A 16,859-nucleotide genomic window follows, 5' to 3' on the forward strand; every position below is an offset into this window, starting at 1 on the left:
TACAAGGATGCAGTTCTGCAGCTGACGACTTCGCTTTCATCTATGAGGATTTGTATCCAATCCTAAACATTAACACAAATAGTTATGTGGATAAAGAGTAGAAGTGGGAGAACTTGATTCAGCCATACACATATGTGACAGTTGTGTAGCTTGGTGTTTTTGTGAAACACCTAACAGTGGGAACAGGAGCCATCTATGACTTCTTTACTGGCTTTTGGGACCCAGGTCTTCATACTGGGTTGCTTTGACCAGTCTTAATACACGTGGAGGTATCATGTTTTATTGATAACCATAGAAGCCTTCTCTTTTCTGAATAGAAATGAAGGAGAAGAAGATGGGTTGAGGGAGCCAGAAGGGAGGTGGTGGGGACTTGAGGGGAAGAGGGAGAGGAAATAGTGGTGTGGCTGTAAAGATAAATGAATAAATAAATATTAAAAAATAAAACTTAAATATATAATTTTATCATGGACACTGTATTGAACAATAGAAAATTAATGACATTTTATGTATCAATGAAAAACAGAAAATAAAAATGTAATGCTTAATGACATAAATGATACTTCACATGAGAATGAATACACTAAAAACTAAAAAAACCTCCTTGTAGAACATTCTACTACATTACTGGGTACATTGAGTGATCAACAGTGAAAGGCAAGTCATGGAGAATTTTACTCGAAATCATATGTCTGGCAAGAGCTCAACGCTCTACATATCTAAACAATGTCAAACAAGAATGATCAGAAATTCTGAGTCAAAGTAAATTTAAGAACAAATTTCTCTAAGAAATATATAAAAGTGAATATAAAAATTGTTCAATATCACTTTATTTTAGGAAAAGTTAAAATGAAATCAATGATGTAGGACTGCTAGGTACACTGCAATGTATATAATATACACATCTTTTAAAAAGACACAGTGAATTGCTGGTTAAAATTGAAAACATGCAGTTACTGCAGAAAACTTTGCCTTTTACCCAAGTAGTTAAATTCTATTCATAAGCTTATACTCAAGGGTACTGAAATTCCGAACATATAGAAAGCTTATTCATAATTGCCATATTCATAGCAGTTCCAGAGTAAAAACAATCAAAATGTCCTCCTCTAATGATGGAAAAGCAAAGGTACAGTTATAGTCGGTGGGATATTCTTTAACCATAAAAGAAACAAAGTTTCACTGCATGCTACCATTGACAGATCCTGTAAGCCTTGTGCCATGGCTTGAGCCAGACACAAATCTTAGGGACTCTTAGAGGCAGTAATAGAGGAAAGAGCCTGAGTCCACTTCTAATCAGAACACTATTTTGTGATGTTTGAAGAGCATTGTGGAATTTACAGAGATCTGTGCACAACATGGTGACCATACTACAAACAACTTGCTTGAATGGTGAATTATAGTATATAAAATGTATCACAATAAAAAGTCACATGTCTTGATGAAGAAAATTGCAAAATAAGCCTGGTTTTATTAAATATGAAGATATTTCAAAATTGAATTTTGTAAAATGGTAAAATTTAGGATAATAAAATGCAAAGAGGTCTAGGAATACAGCCCAGCGTTCATGGGCATTTGGTTTTGAAAAATCAACAATTTGGCATTTTGAGAGAATTTTGTTTATCCACATAAAATATAATAAAACTTCACCCCAACTCACAGTATTCAAAACTTAAGTGTCAAGTACAATGAATTACATACGAAAGGGAAAAAATTTAACATATTTTGTGTTTTTTCTTATAGGAAAAATAGGAAATATCTCTGTGATTATTTTATATTACAATACTAATTTTTTTTTTAAAAAGATGGTTCAAAACTATAAGTGTTGATATGCTGAGTAAAGGAGCAAGCCATGGTATGGGACATAGAATTCAAGACACAAAACCAATAGAGGCCTCAATTCTAGAATATACATCTAAAATTCAATGAGAAAACCAGAAAATAGAAAACAAAGAAAAGTATTTTTTAATTAAACATGATTAAAAAATATATGAAAACCTGCTGCAACCACAATAAAATGTAAACTAAAAATACTCATTCGACCTAATGGCTAAAATCAAGCACAAGAAGGACACATACTGGTGTGGTTCCCAGGGGCATCTTCGTTTTCACTGTGACCTTGTCAACAGGATCCTGCTGTCTTGTCGCATACTCTCCTTCTGTGAATGTCTAACAGGAATGCATAATAAAAACACTCTGCTTAGGGCTGGAGAGATGGCTCAGAGGTTAAGAGCGCTGGCTACACTTCCGTTGGTCCTCAATTCAATTCCCAGTAACCACATGGTAGCTCAAAACAATCTATAATGAGATCTTGAGTCCTCTTCTGGTGTTCAGGCATAAATGCAAGCACAACACTGTATTCATAATAAACAAATTTAAAAAGATAAACAAAACAAAGAAATTTGACATTAGTTCATAACAAAAACTGAAATTATCCACACTTTTACATATACAGGGCAATTTATAAGTTTTTGATAATCACTCATGGAACTATGACAGGTTAGTGAAGCTCAAAGACAAAGATATTTCACAAATATACTAAGGAAGAGATTCAGCCTTGGATTAACACTTTGGTTTCAATCTTTTGGAGATCAAAACTAGGGCAAAAAGTTAGGCAAACACAAATCAACATATTATCTATGATCTATTGACAATATGCATAACTATGCAATGTTATATGATATATTCTATGTTTTGCCACTACTTGTCATGTGAAAGTAAGGTGGTCATGTGCATCTAAGGCATTCAAACCCACTACATGTACTGTATCTGGTTTCGTTATCGCAGAGCCAGCCTTAGGCTTCTGTGTTGGCCCCTCTCCAGATTGCATGGGAGGTGGTCAAGGATACTCACTTTGTGATTATTTGCATATATATGTAGTTTGTGTGTGCACATATATACATAATACATAGGTATTACTCTATTAAACTCAGAATTCACAAAAATAACTAACTGAAAATATGAGAAGAAAACAAAAAAAAACCCTGATATTCTACATGCTTTTTGTGTGACATAGACTGTCTACTTTATACCATTGAAACCAAACTGGAACCTTCATTGAGCCCAGGTATAATCCAGGAGTCTGTATATGAACCTAATAGTGAGTTTGAAGAAAGTCTCGAAAGCTTCACTTTGCCAACTTTTAGCTAACAAGCATTCTAATAGTTATCCTGACAAAATAGAAATAATCTTATTTTACCATTCTGATGATAAGCTATAGACATATGTTCATTTATACATATACAACCAGGCAAAACAGTGTTAAGATCTTGTCACATACATTGTATCCTCCATTCTCTTTCACAGCTATGTTTTCTTAATATTCAATATCTGAGCTGAAACTGATTTCCAAGGCAAAATGGAAAGGCTCCCATCAAATGTTTTAAAAATGAGCTCCTGTGTTTTGTAATAATACTGGCTGGAAGTTCAATATTTCTTCTCAAACACCGAGGCAGGGAGCCATATTTACAAAAGCCCTCTCTGTTTGCTGTTTCCTTCCCACAAGACAACATTGATGAAACCTTTGCACCCACACCAGGTGCCAGGCCTTCTCTGGGGAATCTCTGCTGCCTGGATACTGCCTTTTATTTGTACTTCAAACACCTTTGAAAAATAAAGGCTGATTTAAATACCATTTGAAAGCTTAAAGCCTTTTCTTCTATTTTGTTTTTTTTTTAAATTTAAGGTACTTTTTTTTTGTAATTTTATTAAATTATAAAAAGTTTCCATTTACGCCCCTCCTCCCAACGCCCTCCCACTCCCCCCCTCCCTCTCCTCCTCCCTCTTTGTCCCCTAGGGAAGTCAGGGTCTCCTGCCCCGTGGGAAGTCCAAGTTCCTCCCCCCTCACTCCAGGTCCAGGAAGGTGAGCATCCAAACAGACTGGATCCCAACAATCCAGTATATGCAGAGGAAACCAGTCCCAGTGTCATTGTCAATGGCTTCTCGGAAAGACTGCAGGCCAGCCACATTCAGAAAATCCGGCCACATTCAGAGAATCTGGTTGGATCACATGCTCGTTCAGTCACGGTCCATCTGGCCTTGGTAAACTCTCATTAGATCCGACCCCTTGTATCAGTGGGTGATAGTATCCCTCGCAGTCCTTCGTCATTTTCTTCCTCCTTTTGCTCCTCGTTTGGATCTTGGGGGGCTCAGTTCGGTGCTCCAACGCGGGCCTCCATCTGTATCGTCATCCAACGCCAGATGAGGGATCTATGGTGATAAGCAAAATATTCATCAGTATGGTTATGGGCCAAGGCCGGTTCAGGCACCTTCTCCTCTGTCTAGAGAACAGTCTGGGGATCTCTCCTTGGACCTGGGATCCCATATATAATCAAGTTTCCTGTAAACTCTAATATGACTCCCTTAGTTGAAATATATTCTTCCCTGATCCCACATTCATCCTTCCTCCCTTCCCCCCATCCCGGTCAACCGAGCTTTCTCCATTCCTCCCCTACTCCCTTCTCTCTAACCCTCTCCCCTTCCATCAACCCTCCCACCCCCCCCCCATGCACCCAAGGTTACTCTTGGGACTCTTGACTATTTCCTACCTCCTGGCGGATAGGTAAATAATCTTCATCAGGTTCGTCTTCTTATTTAGCTTCTCTAGGATCACGAATAATAGACTCAAAGACCTTTAATTATGGTTAGAATCCACTTATGAGTGAATACATACCGTGTTCCTCTTTTTGGGTCTGGCTTACCTCACTCAGTAAAGCGTTTTCTATGTCCATCCATATGCATGCAAAATTCAAGATGTCATTATTTTTTACCACTGAGTAAAACTCTAATGTGTATATGTTCCACACCTTTTTTAACCATTCTTCTATTGAGGGGCACCTAGGCTGTTTCCAGGTTCTGGCTATTACAAATAGTGCTGCTATGAAATGCCTTCCTTGGATTTGCTTTGCCCAAATGAACCGGTGCTATTACTAATTACTGTCCTATAGTCAGAAAAGGCCTGGAAATGTGAGAGTCTAGAAAGTGGAGTCTTGGTGTGTTTCACACTCAAGAAATTAAATATGTATGCTAAATATTGACAAACATAAAATGAATTTAATAACAATCTTGCTATTTTTGAGAATACGATCATTTATCAGATGATTTTATGGTCATTTGAATAATTGGAAAATGTTTTCCCTACCTAGATTACCTTATTACACTGCTGACTAGAGTTGGACAATAGGAGGTTAATTAAATATGTTTTAAGGGAAAACTTACTTTTGTCTAGCAAATGATTTCCAAAGTTACTCATTTAGTTTGTAGTACTTGTAAGGATGATGTGGAATTATAACATTGGATTTCCTTTAAAAACAGGCGATTAAAACCCCTTGCTTTCCCTGTCTTTGTTTTTCTTACGTTAGGCTTGGACTCCTGGACTGTCTGCTGACTTCAACTGTCTGGTGAGTTGTGTTCTGTTCTGCTCTGTTTCGCTGGTGCTTCTGGGAACCTTCTCATATTTTAATTACTTTCCAGTCATCTTTAGAAGACATTTTTTTTCTCACTTAAGCCTCAATCACTTAAAAAAGTTTTTCTAATTTTTATTTACTGAGGTTTAATCTTATAAGGCCAAAATCAATTGTGTATGAAAGGTCCTGTGATATGTTTAATATTGGTCTTGGCAGTTAACCTCATGGGTCGGGAGAGCATTCCAGTCAAGGGCAGCAATGGAACACACAATTGAGAGTCTTTGATTGGAGAGGGCTCAACTAGGGATCACTATTATGCATGATATGCTTGAAATTTTAAGATAGATCAAATTAATTTAAAAAGATACAGCCACAGAAAAGGTGATACAGTAACCAAACTTGAAAAATGTTTTGCATATTAGAGTTGTGAAATATTGAATGCACTGTGCTTTTCTGCCCTGAAACTCTTGAAATTCTTAAAACATTTACCTACCAAATCAGTTAAAGGCAGGCAGAGGTGTTCTGATTCATCAGAAATGGAATTACTGTGACAGATTTTTTTAAATATACTTAGATGTTTATCTGTACATCTGTACAACAGCCTGATATTTGTATTGACCCAGTCAGCCTTTGAAATAATGTTCTCATTCAAATATATACTCAGATCTTTCCACATTTTAAACTTGTTTAATATTATTGCATTATTAAATATTGTATTGTATTTTATCTGTTAATATTCTTAAATCTTCACGTTTCAGAATCTTGTGTGCTCTAGAGTCCCTCTTTTTTCTCACTTTTGCAGGGACACTTTGTGAAATACTGAGCCAAGTGCATTTCCAATTGGGCTGTAGAGACAAGCTCTGTCGCTCTAGGAACTGAGTTCCTATGAGAAGTCTGGGAGGTCAGTCTCTTTGTTGTGGCCCGTTATTTTTCACTCAGAATGGGTTTTAGGCTTTCTAGATGAACACCTGTCATGTGCTCATCTAGATACTCACCTAGCACTGCCTTTTCTATGGCGTTTCTAGTCTTCACCGTCCACTCAAGCATCGAGACAGCCTTGTGGAGTCCACACTACTCAGGGTTAAACAAAGAGACTTACAGTGAACAGAGATACTTCAAATAATGCATGAGATCATGTCACATCTAAGAGCTTCTGGATCGTACCTTCCCTAGGAGAACTGTGCTTGCTCACTCTTTTTGATTGTTTTTATTGCTAGCTCAATAAAAACGTTTCCCTCCACTCCACTCCCTTCCTCCCCTTTCCCCTTCTACCCCCTCCTGTGACATCCATGTTTCTAGTTTACTCAGGAGATCTTGTTTTTCTCAATCTTATGTATATTCATGTATGTCTCTCTTAAGGTACTCTTTGTTGTCTAGGTTCTCTGGGGTTGTGGACTTAGGCTGGGTTTTCTTTGCTTTATGTCGAAAAGCCACTTTTGAGTAGGTCACATATTATATTTGTTTTTCTGAGTCTGGGTTACCTCACTCAATATGGTTTTTAGTAGATCCATCCACTTGCCTGAAAATCTAAAGATGCCACATTTTTTTATCCCTTCAGTTAAGGGGCTTCTAGGTTGTTTCCAGGTTCTGGCTATTACAAATTGTGCTGCTATTAATATCCTTTTCTATACCTGTGTATGACTACACCATTGGGATCAGCATCTTTTCCTAGGAGCTCCTGCTTTGAGTCATTTCTATCTTCTTTGTCTCCTGTCTCTGAGTCTCATGAGATTAATAAACACATTATCATTAAGAATCTTTCTGCATTTCATTCTGTCCACAGCAAAGATATTGGTGCACACAGAAGATTGTCACTCTGCCAATATTTACTGGTCATGGGTAGAATCTGAATACCCTTTCATTAAGATTATTTGGAAAATTGTTGAAAGAAAAACGAATAATGAAAAGTATGGTATTACTAGAAGTATATATCAAAAAGAATACTATAATAAGTTATTATAGTTTTTACCAAATTTTTAATGTCCTGGTACCAGTTCCTACCCAGGACAATGATAAAGAGTCACATCTTAATTTCCCTACAATTAGAAAGTCTATTTCAACTTTGACTGGGAGGTAGCATCTCATAGACAGCGGAAAGTTTTGTTTACCTATTCCCAACATGACAAGTAAGAGAATCCTTGTTTTTTTATTTTTTAATTTTTATTTTTTTGCCCTAAACCTTATGTAGATCACAAGAATTAGAACTAGGACATATAATGCTCCTTCTTCTGAGTTCCACACCTCTATTTAAGTAATGCAGATGTTCTCAAGTTGCTAGGTCAAGATGAGGATTATTCTGGATTTTCTTCTTTTACCTCATTTGTCTTAATTAATCCTCTTTTAATAAAACTGAGATCCTACACAACTATAATTAACATGCTTTCCCATCGTGTTTCCTGCAGAATTTCCCTACCAGTGTATTACTTGATATTCAGTATTATCCCACTTACTTAGAGGTAGTCTTCAGTACATGCCAGGAATCTGGAAAGTTAGTCATGTATTTCATTTCCTCCCCCACTTCAATAATTTTACTTCTGTTTGCATAGCTGTCTTCTATGTCTACACCTATAGCCATTCTTTTTTTAAAATATTTATTTATTTATTATGTATACAATATTCTGTGTGAATGTCTGCAGGCCAGAAGGGGACACCAGACCTCATTACAGATGCTTGTGAGCCACCATGTGGTTGCCGGGAATTGAACTCAGGACCTTTGGAAGAGCAGGCAGTGCTCTTAACCACTGAGCCATCTCTCCAACCCCACCTATAGCCATTCTTATTCATTATGAAATGCATTATGAAAGGCAAATGGAATTCTCATTTCTCCTGGGTTACTTGATAGTTTTAAATATAGTAGTTTCATTCCTCTTCTGATAATTTTTATTTTCAAGAATACAAAGTTCATCATTTTATCTAAATCAACTACTACTGATTCTAGAGTATTGTATTGTATTGTATGCACAATTCTTTCACAAGTTCACAAAGTTGATAAGTAAGTTACTATCACATACTGTTTGCTAACAGCAGCACACTTGAACTCATTGTTTTATGCTTAGTAGCTCCTTAAAAATTATAAATTGACAAACTTATTTTAAACATCAAGATTAAATTTTCATTTCCATAAAATTTCATTTCCATTAAGTTTGCTTCAGTACAGTTATGACTGGCAAAGCAAGTAGCAAAATGAAGCCAGTGAAGATGCACAGCATTACCTGTAAAGTACAAACTCCAGCAGTTCTGAGATACATATGAAAATATGGAAAGTAATAATATAAATTAGGTACATTAGAATAAACTCTGGTCAGGCCGTATAGTCCTCGAACTAAAGACTAATCGGTACTCTGGGACCAACCATCAGCAAAAATATATTCCTTTCAATATTCATTTATGTAAGGTAAGGTACTTAAAGCTTATGATTCACTGATTTCATGTCTTTGTGTGTGGCTGCAGTAATTTGTTCCAATTCATCAATTTTATTTTCTGCACCTGGAGACAGAACCTTTAAAGAGGTCAAAATAATAACATGCAGAGTGGTGGACAGCTGAGTGGATGTTTTCAAGACCTCGCTGGGAATCATGTGTGGACGGTGCACCTTGTAGTCTAATTTTGACAGCGGCGTGTTTTGTACTGTCTTGGTGATGGCGAAGGGAAAGCTGGAAGGGATCCATTATTTGTTTCAGTCGCAGGGCTGATGGATTAAGATGCAGAGACTCAATCTGAGGCCTGATTCCAAGGACTAAGAAGATGCACCTCTCTCAGGTTCTCAGTAAATCTAATCCTCAGGCTGCCTCAGAAGCAGCCCTGATCTGTAAGCCTTGAGAAAGCTAGAAGATGACTGATTAAAAAGAAATTTCACTCTCTGAACTTTCACTATGCTTACAAATTGGGGCAACTATTTTTAAATCCAGAGAGCATTGCCACATTTCCTTTCAGGTTTTGAAGCCTACATCCATGTGCTCTATATATGTAAAGCTGTAGGCTTAGTCAACATAATCAGCCAAATAAAACCCATCACAACACAATCCTTTCTGAGTCAAACGGTAGGAATTAATAGAAGCTTCTTTTTCTCATTCAGACTCTCAGATTTGTAAGTAAATTTTATGTAAGTTTGGCCATCTTGCTCTTTTTGTTGCCATTGTTGTCATGGTATTGCCAGGAATTTTCAATTCACATTCATATGGTTAGCATTAGTCATGAAATTTCCTTCAAACCATATGAATTATTCAGTTGTAGCATTACATTTTTCAAGAATTGAGTATTGTCTCTCATCTGAGTTTGAAATAACATTTCTTTCCTTGGGCCATAGTGTCTTGATGTTTTAGAGAATTCTTCCTTCAAAAACTTAACTGTTTAGATATTGTAGCTTCAGCTTCCAGGCACTTCTCTCAATTTGAGCCCTGAGTTCAAATCCCAAGACTGTAGGAACAAGGTAAAATAAAAGCGTGTTGTTAAATTCCACTGTCTTTTCAAATGTTTGTTTGTATGTTTGTGTGTGTATAGATTAGAAGAAATGAACTAACTAGGCCTATTTTACAGTTGTGAGTGGACACAGATATGGAAATACTTAGTATAATTTAAATTAACACACATTTTTTCATTAGTTAGTATGTGATCTTGATGCAAATATTCATTCTATGAGTATAGATCATGTATTTAGAACAAAGGGAAGAGTCACCTCTGTATGTATACATGGATTTTCTCGTGTTTTCAAGCTATATTTAATAATTATTTTGTGCAAATATTATGATAGGGGTTGGGAAATACTATTTAAAAGTATACTAGAGATGACCCTATTTTTATGGTCCTTTATGTCTTCTGTATAATTATATTATTTTACTTATTTATCAATATTTTATAATTTAATTTATTTTTTAAATGTCTGGGTATTTTGTCTGCATGCATTTCTGCAGAATGTGTGTGCCTGGTGCCTGAATAGACTAAAATAAGGAATAGGATCCCCAGAAACTAAAGATACAAACCATGAACAGCCAATAAGTACTGGAAATTGGACCTCTTTCCTAAGGAAACCACTAGCCCATCACCCTCTCCCTAATTGCTACTATTATAATTTCTAGCTAGTTAAATTATGAACACTTACTATGGACATTTTGTGGAGTTCTTTGCTAAGGTAGCAGGTTAGTGCAAATCATAATGTTGTATGCAATCATACAGGCCCTAGTTCACTTCCTTTCTCTCTGGAACATAGAGACTGAACCAAGACGTCCACTTTGGTGAGTGTGAAGGTCTGCATAAGCACTTCTCCTTTATTTTTAGTTATTAAACAATTACATCTGTTTTCCACCTTGCAGATAGGTGAGTGATGGGATAACAGAGAGCCAAGGAAAAATGGACATGAAGTTCATTTCATTTGTGTGCAAACAGAGGAAGCAGTAGTGTAGTATCCTCTGCCACATTGGAGCTTGGAGAGACACATTAGTTTGAGATGCCACAGCCACTGGAAGAGATGGAAGACAGTTGCTATGGAGAGTCCCTTATCTGTAGCCAACTTTCAGAGCCAGGACAACGAAGCTGCCATTTCTTGCTTTGCCTTTGTCACCAGTGTATAGCTTGCTGACACTAATCAAAGAGAACTAGAACTCTCCACTCTGTGGTGGAGAAAGCTGCTACCTGAGATACAGTTTTACAATTCTGCTTTGGTGTCAAAGTAATTCTTTTATTGATCCTCACCAAATTTTTGGGGGGGTACTATATACATATTTGGAGTCCTAGCACTCAGTTTAAAAACGTCAACAAAACCCCTGAAGAAAATTCTGCATTAGTCGTCACCAGAGTGAACACATGAAATAGGTAACATGGACAAGTCATCTCTAACGAAAAAAATGATCTGTTTACTTATAAAAATAAACCTCTTTTGATAATAATACTTTTAGTTCACCTATTTAAATATCTTAAAGTAACAATGCTAAGGAATCTAGCAGTCATTTCCTCAGTAAGAGAGACAGCCTTCCTGGATGCCTGGTTTCGGGGCGTTGCTCGGCTCACTGTGCTCAACATTTACCTTGCGTGTTCAAATGACCTGCAAAGGCACCACCTCATATGTGTTTAGCTCTTTGCTTTTTATAGTGGAAATCTCTCTGTACTGTTTTTAAGAGCCGTAATAATTTAAATGCCACCAACATGTCCAAAGAGTGTCACTTCTACAACAGATAATTAGCTAAACATAACCTCTTTCCTTCACACATAGGACTGGGGATCAAAAATAATTGTATACAATTACCTGGAAATTGAAAGATTTAAATTTATTGCTAAGGAAGGGGCATAACAAATTATGCCTCATAAAGCATCATGTCAATCATTAGCATCTGCTGTCTCAGTCAAGGGATGTTAAAAGCTACCTTTCGAGTACTTGTTCCTCTCTTTTATGAACAGAGCCACTGCATCAGGGTTTCACTCTGACGGAGATGTCACATCCCCACAAGCAGACCCATCCAGGGAGCATCTGCATTTTTGTTAATCCATTGCACCTTCTAGATGGAATCTAAAAATGTTCTCCCAGGCAGCATATTCCACTTAGGCAAAACGGGAGCCTGTGAATAGACCTCTCTAGTACTGGACAAGCCTTGCTCCGTTTCAGTGCTTTGCCCTTGAGGATGGTAAAGACATATGTGCACACTTAGTAAGTATCCAAGCTGCATTTGAAGCATGCCAATATTTGAGTGAAATCAGAGTGTCCTTTCTGTGCAAAGTGAAACTACCTTTATAATTCTTTATAATTTCACCGTGTGACCTAGAATACTAAAGAGCAATTTTACTAGAACAAAGAAGAGTTTTATTACACCTGTTGATATTACCTGCATATTGTTAGTACACTGAAGGAAAGATCTGTGGGAAACTGAACTTGGAATCCCCTGTGATTTTTTTTTTCTTTTCATTAAATCATGTCAATTTTTTCTAAGTGTTCAGAAGACCAGAAAAATTCTCCTAATAGCTTTTCTTTGAAAATCTCAAGTGGCTTTGCTTCTTCTCTGTTTGTTATGCTACCCCTTCCTCATTAAGTCCTTTCTGCACGAGACCATTGTCTGAGAGTCCGCATATGTTACGCATACTAGAAAATCTCTGCAATTTGTATCTTGTATTCTTGTAAACTTGTAATTATCTTCCTGTTGGTTTTGAGAAGGTATTAAGACCATTGCCTCCAGTTTGGATTGTTTTTTCTTTCATTAGAATTTTATTTAATGCTTTGTAAGGTTGGGAATGAAACCCAGGGCCTCCATGAGTTACATCCCTGGTTCACTTTATCATATGATCTCATATTAGGTATATTAATAATAGGATATGCAGATTATTTAAATTATTGTTAATGAAAAAAACATATAGACTATTATAGCATCTTCCTGGAGCTGTAAGCAAACAATGGCAGGTTAGGAAGTTAGGATGAGTCTCCAGGGAAGGACACAGAGTAGCTGTCATTTGATATAGCAACAAGACATTATTCCATAAAGTTCATATTTGAGAGCTATAGCCACTCAAACAGTGTCATGTTGTTTGAGTAGAGTAAGTTTGCAGTTTCGTGCAGGGCTTTTTCATTCATAAGTTATCCTCAGCCACAGGTGACTGGAGGTTGCCTTACCTAATGGAGGATTTAACATCGTCCTGCTTATGGCTGCTACCATCAGAAGCGGAGCCTCACTTTGCACTCTCTCCTCGTTTCTGAAATCTTACTGTAGCTTGGAAATTTGTGCTGGTACCTAGAGATGGAAGGTACTTGACAGACAGTAATTTAGTCATTGTGTAGACCTGAGAATCGGGTCTCTATTGGTACAGTGAAGGTGATTATGGAAATTTTTAAGAAAGCTATAAAACAATGATTCCTGGCATCATATAATATATCAGTGTTTTATTCAATAGCAATGCACACTATCCACGAAGCACAGTGGAAATTTTTCCACATCTAGTTCCTACAAAGTCAAAGGATAGTATAGCTTATTTTTTGATAGGTATGGAATGTCAAGCTTCTGACTCAACTCATATGAAATTCTATTGAATATGTCTGTATTCCTAAAATACATCTCCTACAAGAATAGGCTTAGCAAAAAGTTACAATTATACAAGATAGAATAACTTTTAACCTTATTATCATTTCAAATGAATTATTTTTTTATGAAATGTACCAAAGCTAGAGAAATGGCTCAGCAGTTAAGAGCACTGGCTCCTGTTCCAAAGGTCCTGAGCTCAATTCCCAGCACCCACATTGTGGTTCACAACCTCCTATAATGATATCTAGTGCCTTCTTCTGAATGTACTGTATACATAATAAATAAACAAATCTTAAAAAAATATGCCAAAGATTCTTAAAGTGATGTTTGAATAAAAAATTTTAAAAATATTTACTGCTACAATCTTTTCGAATAGCTCTTTTTCTCAAGTTAAATACTTCATGGGTATTTTTTTTTATCAATCTACCAACATGTAGACGGAAAATTACGAATATTACTGATTTTTGAAATGAAATTGTGTAAAGCAAATATTTTAAACTTTAAACTTCAGGCTTTTTCAAGGTACCTTCTGGAGACTTTTGCATGCCTCACTTTATTAATAAGTAAGAAACTTCTAAATTATTTGTTTAAATCTTGCCTGGCATGCACACTTCAAATGTTTACATAAGATATCAGATTTTTGTTACTACCTGTCTAGCTAGTAACTTAATTCAGCATTCAAGCTCCTTAAAGTGATTTATAACATCATTTTAGCAGTTATAAATAGTGAAATTTTATTAATGTTCACTTCAAGCACGGAGCATAACGATGACTTTGCATCAGATAATTGAGGATGTGGCAAGGACTCATGCCACATCAATATCCTTACTTTTACTTTCGAACAGGGAATATTACAAAGCATGACATCATCATCCGAGGATCTTGACATCAGACCGGTACAGACATTAATGAACTTGTACTATCCACTTTTCTGGTAGCATCACTGCCTTTAAGGAAAAATAAGTGTTTCATCTTTCCACTTACCCAGTGTGATATATGATGTTAAGAAAATCAGCTGTGATAATGAAGAGAAATCAAATCTCTAGCTGGCTATTATTTACTTCTTGAACGTATAGTTCTATATTTCAAGTTTATTGTATCATGATCTTGGCTTGAACGATTATCATTTAGAATGAATTTTCTCATAATTTTATTTATATGATCCGGACTCCTTTTTTATTTGCCCTATTGAAAAGCATAATCTTAATGCATCTAATTTATGATATCATTATTTTTCTTTTTTTCTATTTAGTGGATAATTTTATAAAATAAAATCTCAGATATCAATTTTAAAACTATTCCTTAATCCTTCCTAGTAAATTCCCATATGCTTAGGATTCCCCACTGTTACAGCATACTGAATGAAGCCAGATTTTCTCAGTAGGGATAATTTACATGGTAGAAATTTATATATGGACATTGTGATCAGCATTTAAAGTTACTGTGATAAATTTCAATTCATAGCAGCGAACAGTCATTCTACATATGCCCAGTACATACCCAAACTTTAAAAATTGTGTACCGATTTCAGTTCTTCCCTTTCATGCCCTTAAGGTATTAGGAAACTAAAATATGAAGTGAATTGTTATTGGTTTGTACATTTAAAAAGCTGAAGTGAAGACATAGAAACTTCTTAATAAATACTAAGATTTAGTTGTGACAAGGTACACCAAATAGTTGCTTCTAGAATTTTCAGTGAAATTTTTGATATCATTCTATCTCTGATTTGTCATCTGTAAAATAAATATGTTTGCAAAATTTATTCCCAATGATGGGGATATCTTTAAGGTGAAAAGTCTCACCCCTTTCCTCTCTTAGTATTTTGGTAAATGGGATATTGACTGACACTCTCATTAAATTTCACATAAGATCTGATGTATATATTACTTATTACAGTGTGATAGCTTTTGTCAAATGTTTCTTTTGTGGTCTAACACTCATGCATGCAATGTCCTATTTCTCTTTCAAAAGAAAATAACTAGTTATTCTATTTAATGAAATATTAAAGGATAACATCGCTAACTACCTTTTTTTTTGCTTATTCTTACTCTGAAAACTAAGCATTTCATGGTCCTCATACAGACATTTTCTTCTCTCCCTTTTCCTGTGCAATAGAGAAGAACAAACACCTTTAAGCTAGCCACAATCAGCCCCAATGTTCAGTTCACCATAATTAAACATAACATTTTAAGAAGTCATGTTTGGAGAATTTGTGCTTATTTTTTAGGGGCAAGAGTCATGGCTCAGTCATTTAGAACACTTACTGTCCTTCCAAAGAATCTAGATTTTGTTCCCAGCACCCACATGGGAGTTATCAGCCAGTTTTGAAGGCTATAATATCTTTATAGCTTCCTTGAGCACAGGTAGTGCACAGATGAACATGCAGACAAAGTACCTATTCACATAAATATAAAAGCAAATAAGTCTTGGGAAAATATGTTTTAAAAGCCCTTCAATTATATTTCTTTTATTAATTTTACGACTTCCCTTATATTTAGTCCTAGTCATCAGTGTTTCATATTTGATAGCACCAAGTGTTCCTGTGCCCTAAATTCTTCTATAAGAGCAGTGAGTGGCAAGAAAATATGAAGGGATAGCTGTGCTGAGTACTTGCTTTCAATCCCTATTCACAAGACACTGACTGACTTCTCCATCATCTCCTATTGGCTAGACACCTGTAGGACTGATGCAATGAAGTCATCTCTCTAGGTCTATGGGGAGGGTTTGTTTGGGACCATAGGGCACTTCACTTAAGTCACACCTTCTATGTCTTTTATTTTCCAAAACTAATCTTGTCTATTCTGAATTAATTAAGGAGCTTACTAGATCGACCTGATTAGTAACAATTTTGCTTCATGTAGGAAATCAAGCTCTGGACAAGTTGCAAGTTTGTTTCACTTGGAAGAGAAAAATCATAGGAATGAATATGTTCTCTAAGAATTATGGCATATGTTTTTCTCTATCCGCATATCAATCTTAAGTTTTTTTTTTATTTTTGTTTTTATAATGTTTGGTGGTAGTGGTGTATGCCTTTAATTGCAGCACTCACTTGGGAGGCAGAGGAAGGTGAGTCTCCGTCAGTTCGAAACCAGCCTCATCTACAGAGCGAGCTCCAGGACTGGCTCCATAAATACTGACAAACCCAGTCAAAAAAAAAAAAAAAAAAAAAAGAAAAAGAAAAAGGAGAAGAAACAAAGCTTAAATATTTTGTTTTTAATTTTTGAGATCATATTATAATTATATAATTCTCCAATTTCCTTTCTTTCCTCTAAAGAAGTGGTTCTCAAACTTCCTAATACTGTGACTCTTGAATATAATCCCTCATGTTGTGGTGATCCCTAATCATGAAATTATTCAATTGTTATTTCATAAATTTGCTACTGTTATGAATTGTAATGTAACTATCTGAACTGTAAATATGGCACCTGTAAAAAGGTTGTTCAACCACAAAGGGCTTGTGACC

The 16,859-nt window shown here is 35.9% G+C and overlaps 1 protein-coding gene across 19 annotated transcripts in view; it reads left to right on the top strand.

Annotated features, from left to right (window-relative positions):
- The first annotated feature begins 5,374 nt into the window (after positions 1 to 5,374).
- The window catches only part of Ptprd (protein tyrosine phosphatase receptor type D), a 1,378,451-nt gene continuing 1,366,966 nt past the window's right edge, over positions 5,375 to 16,859 (top strand). For 7 of the 19 annotated variants that reach the window (XM_085686142.2, XM_087904910.1, XM_087904905.1 and 4 more), the window contains exon 1: positions 5,375 to 5,393. The gene's annotated coding sequence lies outside the window, so the exon portion shown is untranslated. The remainder of the gene's footprint in view (positions 5,394 to 16,859) is intronic. The other 12 variants (XM_087904911.1, XM_087904914.1, XM_085686161.2 and 9 more) reach the window with 4 other exon arrangements.

This window comes from Myodes glareolus, chromosome 3, assembly GCF_982192425.1.
Source record: "Myodes glareolus chromosome 3, mMyoGla1.1, whole genome shotgun sequence".
Classification (NCBI taxonomy): Eukaryota; Metazoa; Chordata; class Mammalia; order Rodentia; family Cricetidae; genus Myodes; species Myodes glareolus.